At 46.1% G+C, this 14296-nt stretch overlaps 1 protein-coding gene across 1 annotated transcript in view; it reads right to left on the bottom strand.

The window, feature by feature from the left end:
- Positions 1 to 8559, bottom strand: part of USP33 (ubiquitin specific peptidase 33) — a 39086-nt gene extending 30527 nt beyond the window's left edge. Inside the window, exon 1 of the mRNA XM_044300758.1 lies at positions 8461 to 8559. The gene's annotated coding sequence lies outside the window, so the exon portion shown is untranslated. The remainder of the gene's footprint in view (positions 1 to 8460) is intronic.
- Between the last annotated feature and the right edge of the window lie 5737 nt (positions 8560 to 14296).

Here is a 14296-nt window from a genome sequence, read left to right as displayed (position 1 = left end):
AGGTTTGAGACTATGGGTGGTCACAGACTGAGGACGAATTCGGGGGCCTCCTATGGAGTGATTGTGGAGGGTTCCAGTGATCATCCATTTATCACCCATCCTGCTTTTTCATGGGATTATCCCTGTAATATCTCAGCAAATATAAAGCCGACGATTCTGCATTGTGCTGTTCCTCTGTTATTCCTCCTGGAAATAGGTAAATAAATTGACACTGGGTGTTACCACTTCTCTTGGGGGTGCGCTCATACACAGACTCCGTCAGAACTTACTGGACACTATCGGGGCATGTCAATTTATTCATATACTTCCAGGAGGAATGATAGAGGGACGACACACAGCAAAATTCTAAGACGAGATGCACCAGAATTGCAGAGAGAAGTGACAGCACAGCAGGCCGCAGCTTTAATATTTAACCCTATTCACATCAACAGTCTCTACCTTTGACCTCCCCCGCCTCCGAAATACCAGCCTTTATGACCTGATCATTACCGTGCTGCTCAGGTAAGTGGCCACCTGGCAAAGTGTAAATGAAAGTATACGGATTAGGACGAAGAACCACTCCATTCATTTCAGGGGTCCCCGTTCTCGTGATCAGTGCGGTTCCATATATTCAGACCCCCACCGATTTAATAGGGGATAACTTGATAGAGTTGGAGTACCCTTTTAAAGGCTGAAATTCCAGCAACCGCCACTACAGGGAGCACACTGCATACTGTCTTATCATTGAGCGCAATGTATAAACAGCATGCAGGGAGCTCCCTCTAGTGGAGGCTGCAGGCAACAGAAATTCATTAAAAAATAAATAAAAAAAAAAGACTTTTAGCCGCTATAAAGATATAGGTAGAAAATGTAGCTTTACCTAAAAACAACATGGGGATAAAATGACGCCACAGCCGCTGTCCATTCACTGTTTAGCTCCAATGGGGATAAACCATTTTTGCTATAGGTCTACCAGAACATTTTTTTGTGCTGTTTTTTTTGGCTCCATGCCAAAACCTATATGGCGGTGTATAATGCACATTCAAAGTGAGAACATAACCTGCCCGATGCTTCGAAGGCTCGAGAGTTTAATCACATGCACTGCTTGGAAGCTGCTGACCACAGGACGGACATCCTCCGTCAGCACCTACCAAGGCGCGATAAATAATGCATAGGGCAGATCGAGATAATGCATCGACCGCCATACTGATGCATGTACTGTACGCAACTACCACACACAAGCATTACCACAAAAGCCCGGCCTGCAGACAGCATGAGACCCCTATACCTGGATTTATAGAATATTACGTATTCTCTGCGCTGCTCAGTCCAGTTACCATGAGGCGATGTTCTCACATGTAGCGAATATGTTGCAGATTTTTCACAGCACTATACAAAATTTAATCCACAAAAATTTTTTAAAAAAAATCTGCAACTGAGTTTCAGTTTTAGCCACAATTTAGCAAAAATCTGCAACTCAACAGCAACGTGTGACTATACCCTTAGGCACCAATGAGCTCCCCCTAGTGGTTGATGATGGAATTTTATAAAGGGGTTTTCCGCGAGTTCAGTTCTGATGGCCTATCTTCAGGATAGGCCATCAGTACCTAATTGGTATTAGGCCCCTTTCACACGGGCGTTGCGGATGCGTTCAGGAAAAATGGTGCGATTTTGACACTAAAACAAGTCAGTTTTCACTGCGATTGCGTTTTTTTTTCCGAGCGGGTGCAAAACAATGTAATGCATTTTGCACGGGCGTGAGAAAAATCGGCATGTTTGGTACCCAGACCCGAACCCGGACTTCTTCACAGAAGCTCGGGAATGGGTTAGGTGTTGTGTAGATAGTATTATTTTCCCTTATAACATGGTTATAAGGGAAAATAATAGCATTCTTAATACAAAATGCATAGTACAATAGCGCTGGAGGGGTTAAATAATATAACTCACCTTAATCCACTTGTTCGCGCAGCCCGGCTTCTCTTCTGTCTTTTTCTTTGCTGTGCACAGGAATAGGACCTTTGATGACATCACTGCGCTCATCACATGGTCTTTTACCATGGTGATGGATCATGTGACGGACCATGTGATGAGCGCAGTGACGTCATCAAAGGTCCTTTTCCTGTGCACAGCAAAGAAGAAGACAGAAGAGATGCCGGCTGCGCGATCAAGTGGATTAAAATGAGTTAGATTATTTTTTATTTTATTTTTAACCCCTCCAGCGCTTTTGTACTATTCATTCTGTATTAAGAATGCTATTATTTTCCCTTATAACCATGTTATAAGGGAAAATAATAATGATCGGGTCCCCATCCCGATCGTCTCCTAGCAACCGTGCGTGAAAATCACACCGCATCTGCACTTGCTTGCGATTTTCACGCAGCCCCATTCACTTCTATGGGGCCTGCGTTGCGTGAAAAAACGCAGAATATAGAGCATGCTGCGATTTTCACGCAACGCACAAGTGATGCAGGAAAATCACCGCTCATGTGCACAGCCCCATAGAAATGAAGGGGTCCGGATTCAGTGCGGGTGCAATGTGTTCACGTCACGCATTCCACCCGCTCGGAAAACTCGCTCGTGTGAAAGGGGCCTAACATGGTGGGCAATATATCAGAATAGGCTCCATGTTCCTGTTCCCAGATCATAACATAACAGTGTCAAGAACCGCAAAGTACACAACACTGCCACCCAGTGGCCAGTACGTAATGAAAAATACAGAAAGTTCTAAATGGTATCATCCACGAGAAAAATCATTACTTATACTAGTAAAGTCTTCTCAGAGAAGTACCTGGCATCATCAAAATAAAAATAAATTCTAATTTTCCCCCGTCAACCGGCAGTCAATACCCCATAATGAAAAAAAAGGACAATAGAATTTTTGGCAAATTTATTAAAAAGGAAAAACTAAAAATTTGCACAGACGTAAATATTTAGACCTTGGCTATGACACTTGACATTTAGCTCTGGGGCCTTCCATTTCTCTTGATCATCTCTGAGATGTTTCTACACCTTGATTGGAGTCACTCACCTGTGGTAAATTCTGTGGATTGGACAGGATTTGGAAAGACACCCCCTGTGTATATAATGTCTCACAGCTGACAATGCATATCAGAGAAAAAAACCAAGCCATGAGAAGTAGAAGTAGAAGAACTGCCTGTTGAGCTCAGACACAAGATTGTGTGGAGGCACGGGTCTGGAGAAGGGGACAAAAACATTTCTGCTCCATTGAAAGTTCCCAAGATCACAGTGGCCTCCATAAATCTTAAAAGGAGGAAGTTTGGAACCACCAGGACACTTTCTAGTACTGTCGCCCCACCAATCTAAGTGATCGGGGGAAAATGGCCTTGTAAGATGGGTGATCAAGAAGAACCAACAGGTCACTCTGGCTGACCTCTAAGGATCCTGTGTGCAGATGAGAGAACCTTCCAGAAGGTCAAGCCTCACTGCAGCCTCCACCAATCTGAGCTTCATGGCAGAGACGCCAGTAAAAGACACATGAAAATTTACAAAAAAACTCTGAGAAACAAGATTCTCTGGTCTAATGAAACCAAGATTAAACTTTTTGACCAGGCCCTGCTCATCACCTGCCCAATACCATCCCTACGGTGAAGCATGGTGGTGGCAGCATCATGCTGTGGAGGACAGGGAGACCGGTCAGGGTTGAGGGAAAACTGCATGGAGCAAAGTACAGAGATATTCTTATTAAAGAAGAACCTGAACCAGAGCTCTGGACATCAGACTGGGCTGAAGGTTCACCTTCCAACAAGACAATGGCCCATTAGCACACAGCCACGACAACACAGGAGAGGCTTAGGGACAACTCCTTAAGTGGCCCAGCCAGAGCCCTGAACCTAATCAAACCTCTCTGGAGAGACCTAAAGATGGCGGTCCACCGACGGCCCCCCTCCCAACCTGACAGAGATGCAGAGAAAACCAGCAGAAAATCCCCAAATCAAGGTAAACATCATCCCCAAGAAGACTGGGATCACTGCCAAAAGGGCTCCAGCTAAATCCTGGATAAAGGGTGTGAATACTTATGTCAATGCAAGATTTTTTTATTTATTTTTTCAATAAATTAGCAAAACTTTCATGTGCACTAGGGTTGGGCGATATACCGGTATCACGATATACCATAGTATTAAAAAAAAACAGTGATATGGCCACTTCTAAATCTGCGTCCGCGGCCGCCCGCCCCAGCAGGAACCGATACTGGACATTTGCAGAGTACTTGTACTCGTGCAAATGTCCCCGATACCTGCTGGCCGCTTGCAGCGGCGCTCTTAGCAGTTCGGCCGGCATGGGGTAAAGAATTCCGTGACTCGCATTCCCGGCACCTGACCTGAGAGGACGCTGTGATCCGCGCAATTAACCCCTCAGGTGTGCCACCTGAGGTGTTAATTGGGCGGATCACAGCGTCCTCTCAGAGGGCAGGTGCCGGGAATGTTCTTCAGTCTCTGCAGTGGGCAGTGCACCCCCCTCCCTCCCCAGTATTAATCATTGGAGGCCACAGGGTCATCCCCCCATCATTGGTGGCAGTGGGCAGTTCCGATCGGAGTCCCAGCAGTGTAATGCTGGGGCTCTGATCGGTTACCATGGCAGCCAGGAGTCTACTGAAGTCCTGGCTGCCATGGTATGTTAGTGAGCAGCATTATACTCACGTGCGCCGTGGCCGCCGGGCGCTCCTTCTTCTGATAGGTCTGTGCGGCGCATTGCTAATGCTTATAGCATTAGCAATGCGCCGCACAGACAGAAGAAGGAGCGCCCGGCGGCCATGGCGCACGTGAGTATAATGCTGCTCACTAACATACCATGGCAGCCAGTAGACTCCTGGCTGCCATGGTAACCAATCAGAGCCCCAGCATTACACTGCTGGGACTCCGATCGGAACTGCCCACTGCCACCAATGATAGGAGGGGGAGGGGGACCCTGTGGCCACTACCACCAATGATTAATACTGGGGGGGGGGGACCCTGTGGCAATCATCGCACTGTATTATATACCACACATTATACCTGTATACAGTATATAGAGGGTGCCCTGTATTATATACCGCACATTATACCTGTATACAGTATATAGAGGGTGCACTGTATTATATACCGCACATTATTCCTGTATACAGTATATAGAGGGTGCCCTGTATTATATACCGCACATTATACCTGTATACAGTATATAGAGGGTGCACTGTATTATATACCGCACATTATACCTGTATACAGTATATAGAGGGTGCACTGTATTATATACCGCACATTATACCTATATACAGTATATAGAGGGTGCACTGTATTATATACCGCACATTATACCTGTATACAGAGGGTGCACTGTATTATATACCGCACATTATACAGAGGGTGCACTGTATTATATACCGCACATTATTCCTGTATACAGTATATAGAGGGTGCACTGTATTATATACCGCACATTAAACCTGTATACAGTATATAGAGGGTGCACTGTATTATATACCGCACATTATACCTGTATACTGTATATAGAGGGTGCCCTGTATTATATACCGCACATTATACCTGTATATAGAGGGTGCACTGTATTATATACCACACATTATACCTGTATATAGAGGGTGCCCTGTATTATATACCACACATTATACCTGTATATAGAGGGTGCCCTGTATTATATACCGCACATTATACCTGTATATAGAGGGTGCACTGTATTATATACCGCACATTATACCTGTATATAGAGGGTGCCCTGTATTATATACCGCACATTATGCCTGTATATAGAGGGTGCCCTGTATTATATACCGCACATTATGCCTGTATATAGAGGGTGCCCTGTATTATATACCGCACATTATACCTGTATATAGAGGGTGCACTGTATTATATACCGCACATTATACCTGTATACAGTATATAGAGGGTGCCCTGTATTATATACAGCACATTATACCTGTATATAGAGGTTGCCCTGTATTATATACCGCACATTATACCTGTATATAGAGGGTGCCCTGTATTATATACCACACATTATACCTGTATATAGAGGGTGCCCTGTATTATATACCGCACATTATGCCTGTATATAGAGCAGTGTTTCCCAACCAGTGTGCCTCCAGCTGTTGCAAAACTACAACTCCCAGCATGCCCGGACAGCATTTGGCTGTGCAGGCATGCTGGGAGTTGTAGTTTTGTAACAGCTGGAGGCACACTGGTTGGGAAACACTGATATAGAGGGTGCCCTGTATTATATACCGCACATTATACCTGTATATAGAGGGTGCCCTGTATTATATACCGCACATTATACCTGTATATAGAGGGTGCACTGTATTATATACCGCACATTATACCTGTATATAGAGGGTGCCCTGTATTATATACCGCACATTATACCTGTATATAGAGGGTGCCCTGTATTATATACCGCACATTATACCTGTATATAGAGGGTGCCCTGTATTATATACCGCACATTATACCTGTATATAGAGGGTGCCCTGTATTATATACCGCACATTATACCTGTATACAGTATATAGAGGGTGCCCTGTATTATATACCGCACATTATACCTGTATATAGAGGGTGCCCTGTATTATATACCGCACATTATACCTGTATATAGAGGGTGCACTGTATTATATACCGCACATTATACCTGTATATAGAGGGTGCCCTGTATTATATACCGCACATTATACCTGTATATAGAGGTTGCCCTGTATTATATAACGCACATTATACCTGTATACAGTATATAGAGGGTGCCCTGTATTATATACCGCACATTATACCTGTATATAGAGGGTGCCCTGTATTATATACCGCACATTATACCTGTATATAGAGGGTGCCCTGTATTATATACCGCACATTATACCTGTATACAGTATATAGAGGGTGCCCTGTATTATATACCGCACATTATACCGTATATGAGGGTGCCCTGTATTATATACCAGCACATTATACCTGTATATAGAGGTGCCCTGTATTATATACCGCACATTATACCTGTATATAGAGGTTGCCCTGTATTATATACCGCACATTATACCTGTATATAGAGGGTGCCCTGTATTATATACCGCACATTATACCTGTATATAGAGGGTGCCCTGTATTATATACCGCACATTATACCTGTATACAGTATATAGAGGGTGCCCTGTATTATATACCGCACATTATACCTGTATATAGAGGGTGCCCTGTATTATATACCGCACATTATACCTGTATATAGAGGGTGCCCTGTATTATATACCGCACATTATACCTGTATATAGAGGGTGCCCTGTATTATATACCGCACATTATACCTGTATACAGTATATAGAGGGTGCCCTGTATTATATACCGCACATTATACCTGTATATAGAGGGTGCCCTGTATTATATACCGCACATTATACCTGTATATAGAGGGTGCACTGTATTATATACCGCACATTATACCTGTATATAGAGGGTGCCCTGTATTATATACCGCACATTATACCTGTATATAGAGGTTGCCCTGTATTATATAACGCACATTATACCTGTATACAGTATATAGAGGGTGCCCTGTATTATATACCGCACATTATACCTGTATATAGAGGGTGCCCTGTATTATATACCGCACATTATACCTGTATATAGAGGGTGCCCTGTATTATATACCGCACATTATACCTGTATACAGTATATAGAGGGTGCCCTGTATTATATACCGCACATTATACCTGTATATAGAGGGTGCCCTGTATTATATACCGCACATTATACCTGTATATAGAGGTTGCCCTGTATTATATACCGCACATTATACCTGTATATAGAGGGTGCCCTGTATTATATACCGCACATTATAATTTACCCTGTATACCCACATTGTATATTAGAGGGTGCCCTGTATTATATACCGCACATTATACCTGTATATAGAGGGTGCCCTGTATTATATACCGCACATTATACTGTATATAGAGGGTGCCCTGTATTATATACCGCACATTATACCTGTATATAGAGGGTGCCCTGTATTATATACCGCACATTATACCTGTATATAGAGGGTGCCCTGTATTATATACCGCACATTATACCTGTATATAGAGGGTGCCCTGTATTATATACCGCACATATACCTGTATACAGTATATAGAGGGTGCCCTGTATTATATACCGCACATTATACCTGTATATAGAGGGTGCCCTGTATTATATACCGCACATTATACCTGTATATAGAGGGTGCACTGTATTATATACCGCACATTATACCTGTATATAGAGGGTGCACTGTATTATATACCGCACATTATACCTGTATATAGAGGGTGCCCTGTATTATATACCGCACATGATTCCTGCATGCACGTCTGCATTGAGATCTATCACCTACAGCTATACGTGGGCGTGTAATACAATATATACGTGCTACCATGGCACACACCATCCCCCTGCAGTGACCGGACAGCCCGGTGGCCCCCGGCCGTGCACTCACCTGCCCCGGGCCTGTGTCCGATGTCTGTGGCCCCTGGGCCCGAGTCACAGTCTTCCTCTCCCGGAGTCTCTTTCTCGCTGCGGCGGCTTCCGGGGCAGGGCCGCGACACAGCGCCACCTGGCGGCCAGCTGCAGCACTGCAGGGCACTGGGCAGGACTACAGCTAGAGCCATCATCAGCTCCAGGAGGGATCCCTACAGCTGTGGTCTCCTCCAGCTCCTGCAAAACTACAACTCCCAGCATTGGGCATGTTGGTGGTTTTAGTTTTGCAGCAGGTTGGAGAGTACTGCTCTAAAGGGAAGGCTGGAACGTCATCTCGCAGTGAAAAATATCACCATGCACACGACCGTTGTTTTGTTTTTTCGTGATTTTCTGCAGACCCATTGACTTTCAATGGGTCTGTTGAAAACTCGGCTAATGCATCGTTTGTCATCCGCGTCCGTGATCCATGGTTCCAGTCCGTCAAAAAAATATAACCTGTCCTATATTTTTTTTTTTACGGAAAACGGTTCGTGGACCCATTCAAGTCAATGAGTCCGTGAAAAAACTCGGAGGCACACAAGATTGTCATCCGCGTCCGCTTTTTTTCTTTCATTTGCATGGCAAACTTGACTTACACTTTTTTTACTTTCCTTCATGTCTGGTGATCCTCCAAAAATAAAGGAAGACACACGAAAACGGAAACGGATCACGGAACACAACAACGTTGGTGTGCATGAGGCCTTACTTGCATTCACTACTGTATATGTTCAGCCTTAGGTCAGGAGCAGGGATCGCACATATACGTAAAGCGCACTGCAAACTGCATGTAACCTAAGTGGATGGGATCAAGTCCGCAGCACGTTTGAAGCAGCAAACTGATTTGCAGCAAAAATTGCGCTGTTGTGTGGATTGCCGCAGCGGATTTCACCCACAGCAGTGCCGAAGTATGCAGCAGAATCCAACTGTGTGGCTTTTAAAGGGGTTGTCCAGCCCAAGGGCCCATTCACACGTATGGCCGCCGTACCCATTCAAGTCAAAGGCACGGATTTCACACAGTCGGTGCCCGTGTATGGCGGACACGCTGTTTGCAGCCCGGGCACAGTGACCGTACCGTCACGTGAATGGGACCTTAGTAGTGAAGCCTTCACATAGATCAGCGCATTTTTCACTGAAAGCATTTGCAACGCATCCGCACACGCTCATCTGTAAGGGGCCTAAGGCTACATTCACACGACCGTGGTGTTTTGCGGATCAGCAAAACACGGATACCGGCCCATCTGCATTCCGCAATTTGCGGACCGTACATACCGCCGCTATCATAGAATATGCCTATTCTTGTTTGCAATTGCGGACAAGACTAGGACATGTTCTATTTTTTTTCCGCAGAACGGAACTACGGATTTGGACAGCACACGGTGTGCTGTCCGCCCCCATTGAAATGAATGGGTCCGACACGTTCCGCAAGATTGCGAAACAGATGTGGACCCAGAAATTCTGTTGTTTGAATGTAGCCGGATGGAAATAACGGACATGTGAACCTGGCCTTACCTGCTCCCGGGCTCTGTATAAAGGCTCATGCACGCGATCTTTGTCGGCTGATTCCCGTATTGTTGCTTGCAAAGAGTGGTTCCGCAATATACAGGCACCGGCCATGTGCACACTGTATCACGGACGCGGACCCTTTCACTTGAATGCGCCCGCAATCTGGAAGGTGCTGTACGGAGGCACGGTAGCACTACCATGGTGCTTCCACGGTTTTCTGTCCGTGACTCTGCATGCATGCACTACTTTTTTGCGGTGCAAACCGTAGACAACATTCAAGTGAATGGATTCTGCGTCCGCATACAGCGGCCCTACGGTCAGTGCCCGCAGTGGCGGATTATAATTGGGGCGTTTGGGTTTGTAGCCCCTGCATCGCTGGGGGGCCCAATGCCAACCCAAACGCCCACAAACTACGGCAGGGCACAGGAGCACATAGTTCCCTGCCCCGCCGCCGACCACCGCCATAGGCTTCAGGTCTAGTAGGCCTAAAGCCTATGCAGTAGTAAAATCCCGGCGCAGGCGGGCATGATGACATCGCACCGCGCCTGTGCCCGGACACAGCACACTGACGTGTGTGCGCAGCGCGCCTGCACCATCAGCGAGTGAGCGCCGGCTGGGACACAGGTAAGTATTAGCTTTTATTTTTTTTATTTCTTGTTTGCCAATTTTGGGGGACATCACTGAAGGGACAGTGGGGGGCAAACTACTACGTGGGGGCAAATGACTAGTGTGGGGAAAATTAATACTGTGGGGGCAAATTACTACCAGGGGGGGAATTAATACTGTTAGGGCAGTGTGGAGAAATTAATACTGTGGGGGCAAATTACTACCATGGGGGGAATTAATACTGTGAGGGCAGTGGGGGGGGGGCAAATTACTTAATGGATGGCAGTGTCGGGGCAAATTATCTAATGGGGGCAGTGTGGGGGGTTATTACTTGATGGGGGCAGTGTGGGGGGGCAAATTACTTAATGAACGGCAGTGTGGGGGCAAATTATCTAATGGGGCAGTGTGGGGGGCAAATTACTTTGTGGGGGGAATTACTACATGGGGCAGTGTGGGGGGAATTACTATATGGAGCAGTGTGGGAGGAAATTACTATATGGGGCAGTGTGGGGGGAAATTACTATATGGGGCAGTGTGGGAGGAAATTACTATATGGGGCAGTGTGGGGGAAATTACTATATGGGGCAGTGTGGGGGAAATTACTATATGGGGCAGTGTGGGGGAAAATTACTATATGGGGCAGTGTGGGGGAAATTACTATATGGGGCAGTGTGGGGGGAAATTACTATATGGGGCAGTGTGGGGGAAATTACTATATAGAGTCAGTGTGGTGGAAATTACTATATAGAGTCATGTGGGGGAAATTACTATATGGGCAGTGTGGGGGAAATTACTAATAGGGGGGCAGTGTGGGGGAAATTACTATATAGAGGGCAGTGTGGGGGCAATTACTATAAGGGTCATTGTGGGGGAAATTACTATATGGGGCAGTGTGGGGGAAATTACTATAGTAGAGTCAGTGTGGGGAAATTACTGAGAGAGGGCATTGTGGGGGGAATTACTAGATGAGGGCAGTGTGGGGGAAATTACTAGTATGGGGCAGTGTGGGGAAAATTACTAGGTATGGGGACAGTGTTGGTGGGAAATTACTATATGGGGCAGTGGTGGGGGAAATTACTAGATTGGGCAGTGTGTGGGAAATTACTATATGGGGGGCAAGTGTGGGGAGAATGACTAGTATGGGGCATTGTGAGGGAGAATTAATGTAATGGGGCAGTGTGGGGGAAATTACTATATGGGGCAGTGTGGGGGAAATTACTATATGGGGCAGTGTGGGGGAAAATTACTATATGGGGCAGTGGTGGGGGAAATTACTATATGGGGCAGTGTGGGGGAAATTACTATATGGGGCAGTGTGGGGGAAATTACTATATGGGGCAGTGTGGGGGAAATTACTATATGGGGGCAGTGTGGGGGAAATTACTATAGGGGCAGTGTGGGGGAAATTACTATATGGGGGCAGTGTGGGGGAAATTACTATATGGGGCAGTGTGGGGGAAATTACTATATGGGGCAGTGTGGGGGAAATTACTATATGGGGCAGTGTGGGGGAAATTACTATATGGGGCAGTGTGGGGGAAATTACTATATGGGGCAGTGTGGGGAAAATTACTATATGGGGGCAGTGTGGGGAAATTACTATATGGGGCAGTGTGGGGGAAATTACTATATGGGGCAGTGTGGGGGAAATTACTATATGGGCAGTGTGGGGGAAATTACTATATGGGGCAGTGTGGGGGAAATTACTATATGGGGGCAGTGTGGGGAAATTACTATATGGGAGCAGTGTGGGGGAAATTACTATATGGGGCAGTGTGGGGAAATTACTATATGGGGCCAGTGTGGGGGAAATTACTATATGGGGCAGTGTGGGGGAAATTACTATATGGGGCAGTGTGGGGGAAATTACTATATGGGGCAGTGTGGGGAAATTACTATATAGAGGCAGTGTGGGGGAAATTACTATATGGGGCAGTGGGGGGAAATTAACTATATGGGGGCAGTGTGGGGGAAAATTACTCTATGGGGCAGTGTGGGGGAAATTACTATATGGGCAGTGTGGGGGAATTACTATATGGGGGCAGTGTGGGGGGAAATTACTATATGGGGGCAGTGTGGGGGAAAATTACTATATGGGGGCAGTGTGGGGGAAATTACTAATTGGGGCAGTGTGGGCGGAAATTACTATATGGGGGGCAGTGTGGGGGAATTACTATATGGAGGCAGTGTGGGGGAAATTACTATATGGGGCAGGTGTGGGGAAATTACTATATGGGGCAGTGTGGGGGAAATTACTATATGGGGGCAGTGTGGGGGAAAATTACTATATTGGGGGCAGTGTGGGGGAAATTACTATATGGGGGCAGTGGTGGGGGAAATTACTATATGGGGGCAGTGTGGGGGAATTACTATATGGGGCAGTGTGTGTGGGGGAAATTACTATATGGGGGCAGTGTGGGGGAAATTACTATATGGGGCAGTGTGGGGAAATTACTATATGGGGCAGTGTGGGGGAAATTACTATATGGGGCAGTGTGGGGGAAATTACTATATGGGGCAGTGTGGGGGAAATTACTATATGGGGCAGTGTGGGGGAAATTACTATATGGGGCAGTGTGGGGGAAATTACTATATGGGGCAGTGTGGGGGAAATTACTATATGGGGCAGTGTGGGGGGAAATTACTATATGGGGCAGTGTGGGGGAAATTACTATATGGGGCAGTGTGGGGGAAATTACTATATGGGGCAGTGTGGGGGAAATTACTATATGGGGCAGTGTGGGGGAAATTACTATATGGGGCAGTGTGGGGGAAATTACTATATGGGGCAGTGTGGGGGGAAATTACTATATGGGGCAGTGTGGGGGAAATTACTATATGGGGCAGTGTGGGGGAAATTACTATATGGGGCAGTGTGGGGGAAATTACTATATGGGGCAGTGTGGGGGAAATTACTATATGGGGCAGTGTGGGGGAAATTACTATATGGGGCAGTGTGGGGGAAAATTACTATATGGGGCAGTGTGGGGGAAATTACTATATGGGGCAGTGTGGGGGAAATTACTATATGGGGGCAGTGTGGGGGAAATTACTATATGGGGGCAGTGTGGGGGAAATTACTATATGGGCAGTGTGGGGAAATTACTATATGGGGGCAGTGTGGGGAAATTACTATATGGGCAGTGTGGGGGAAATTACTATATGGGGCAGTGTGGGGGAAATTACTATATGGGGCAGTGTGGGGGGAAATTACTATATGGGGGCAGTGTGGGGGGAAATTACTATATGGGGCAGTGTGGGGGAAATTACTATGGGGGCAGTGTGGGGGGAAATTACTATATGGGGCAGTGTGGGGAAATTACTATATGGGGCAGTGTGGGGGAAATTACTATATAGAGTCAGTGTGGGGGAAATTACTATATGGGGCAGTGTGGGGGAAATTACTATATGGGGCAGTGTGGGGGAAATTACTATATGGGGCAGTGTGGGGGAAATTACTATATGGGGCAGTGTGGGGGAAATTACTATATGGGGGCAGTGTGGGGGAAATTACTATATGGGGCAGTGTGGGGGAAATTACTATATGGGGCAGTGTGGGGGAAATTACTATATGGGGCAGTGTGGGGGAAATTACTATATGGGGCAGTGTGGGGAAATTACTATATGGGGCAGTGTGGGGGAAATTACTATATGGGGCAGTGTGGGGGAAATTACTATATGGGGCAGTGTGGGGGAAATTACTATAT

This window comes from Bufo gargarizans, chromosome 7 (assembly GCF_014858855.1).
Source record: "Bufo gargarizans isolate SCDJY-AF-19 chromosome 7, ASM1485885v1, whole genome shotgun sequence".
Lineage (NCBI taxonomy): Eukaryota > Metazoa > Chordata > Amphibia > Anura > Bufonidae > Bufo > Bufo gargarizans.
The sequence above is the reverse complement of the archived record's forward strand: the minus strand, read 5'-3'. Positions and strand labels throughout refer to the sequence as shown.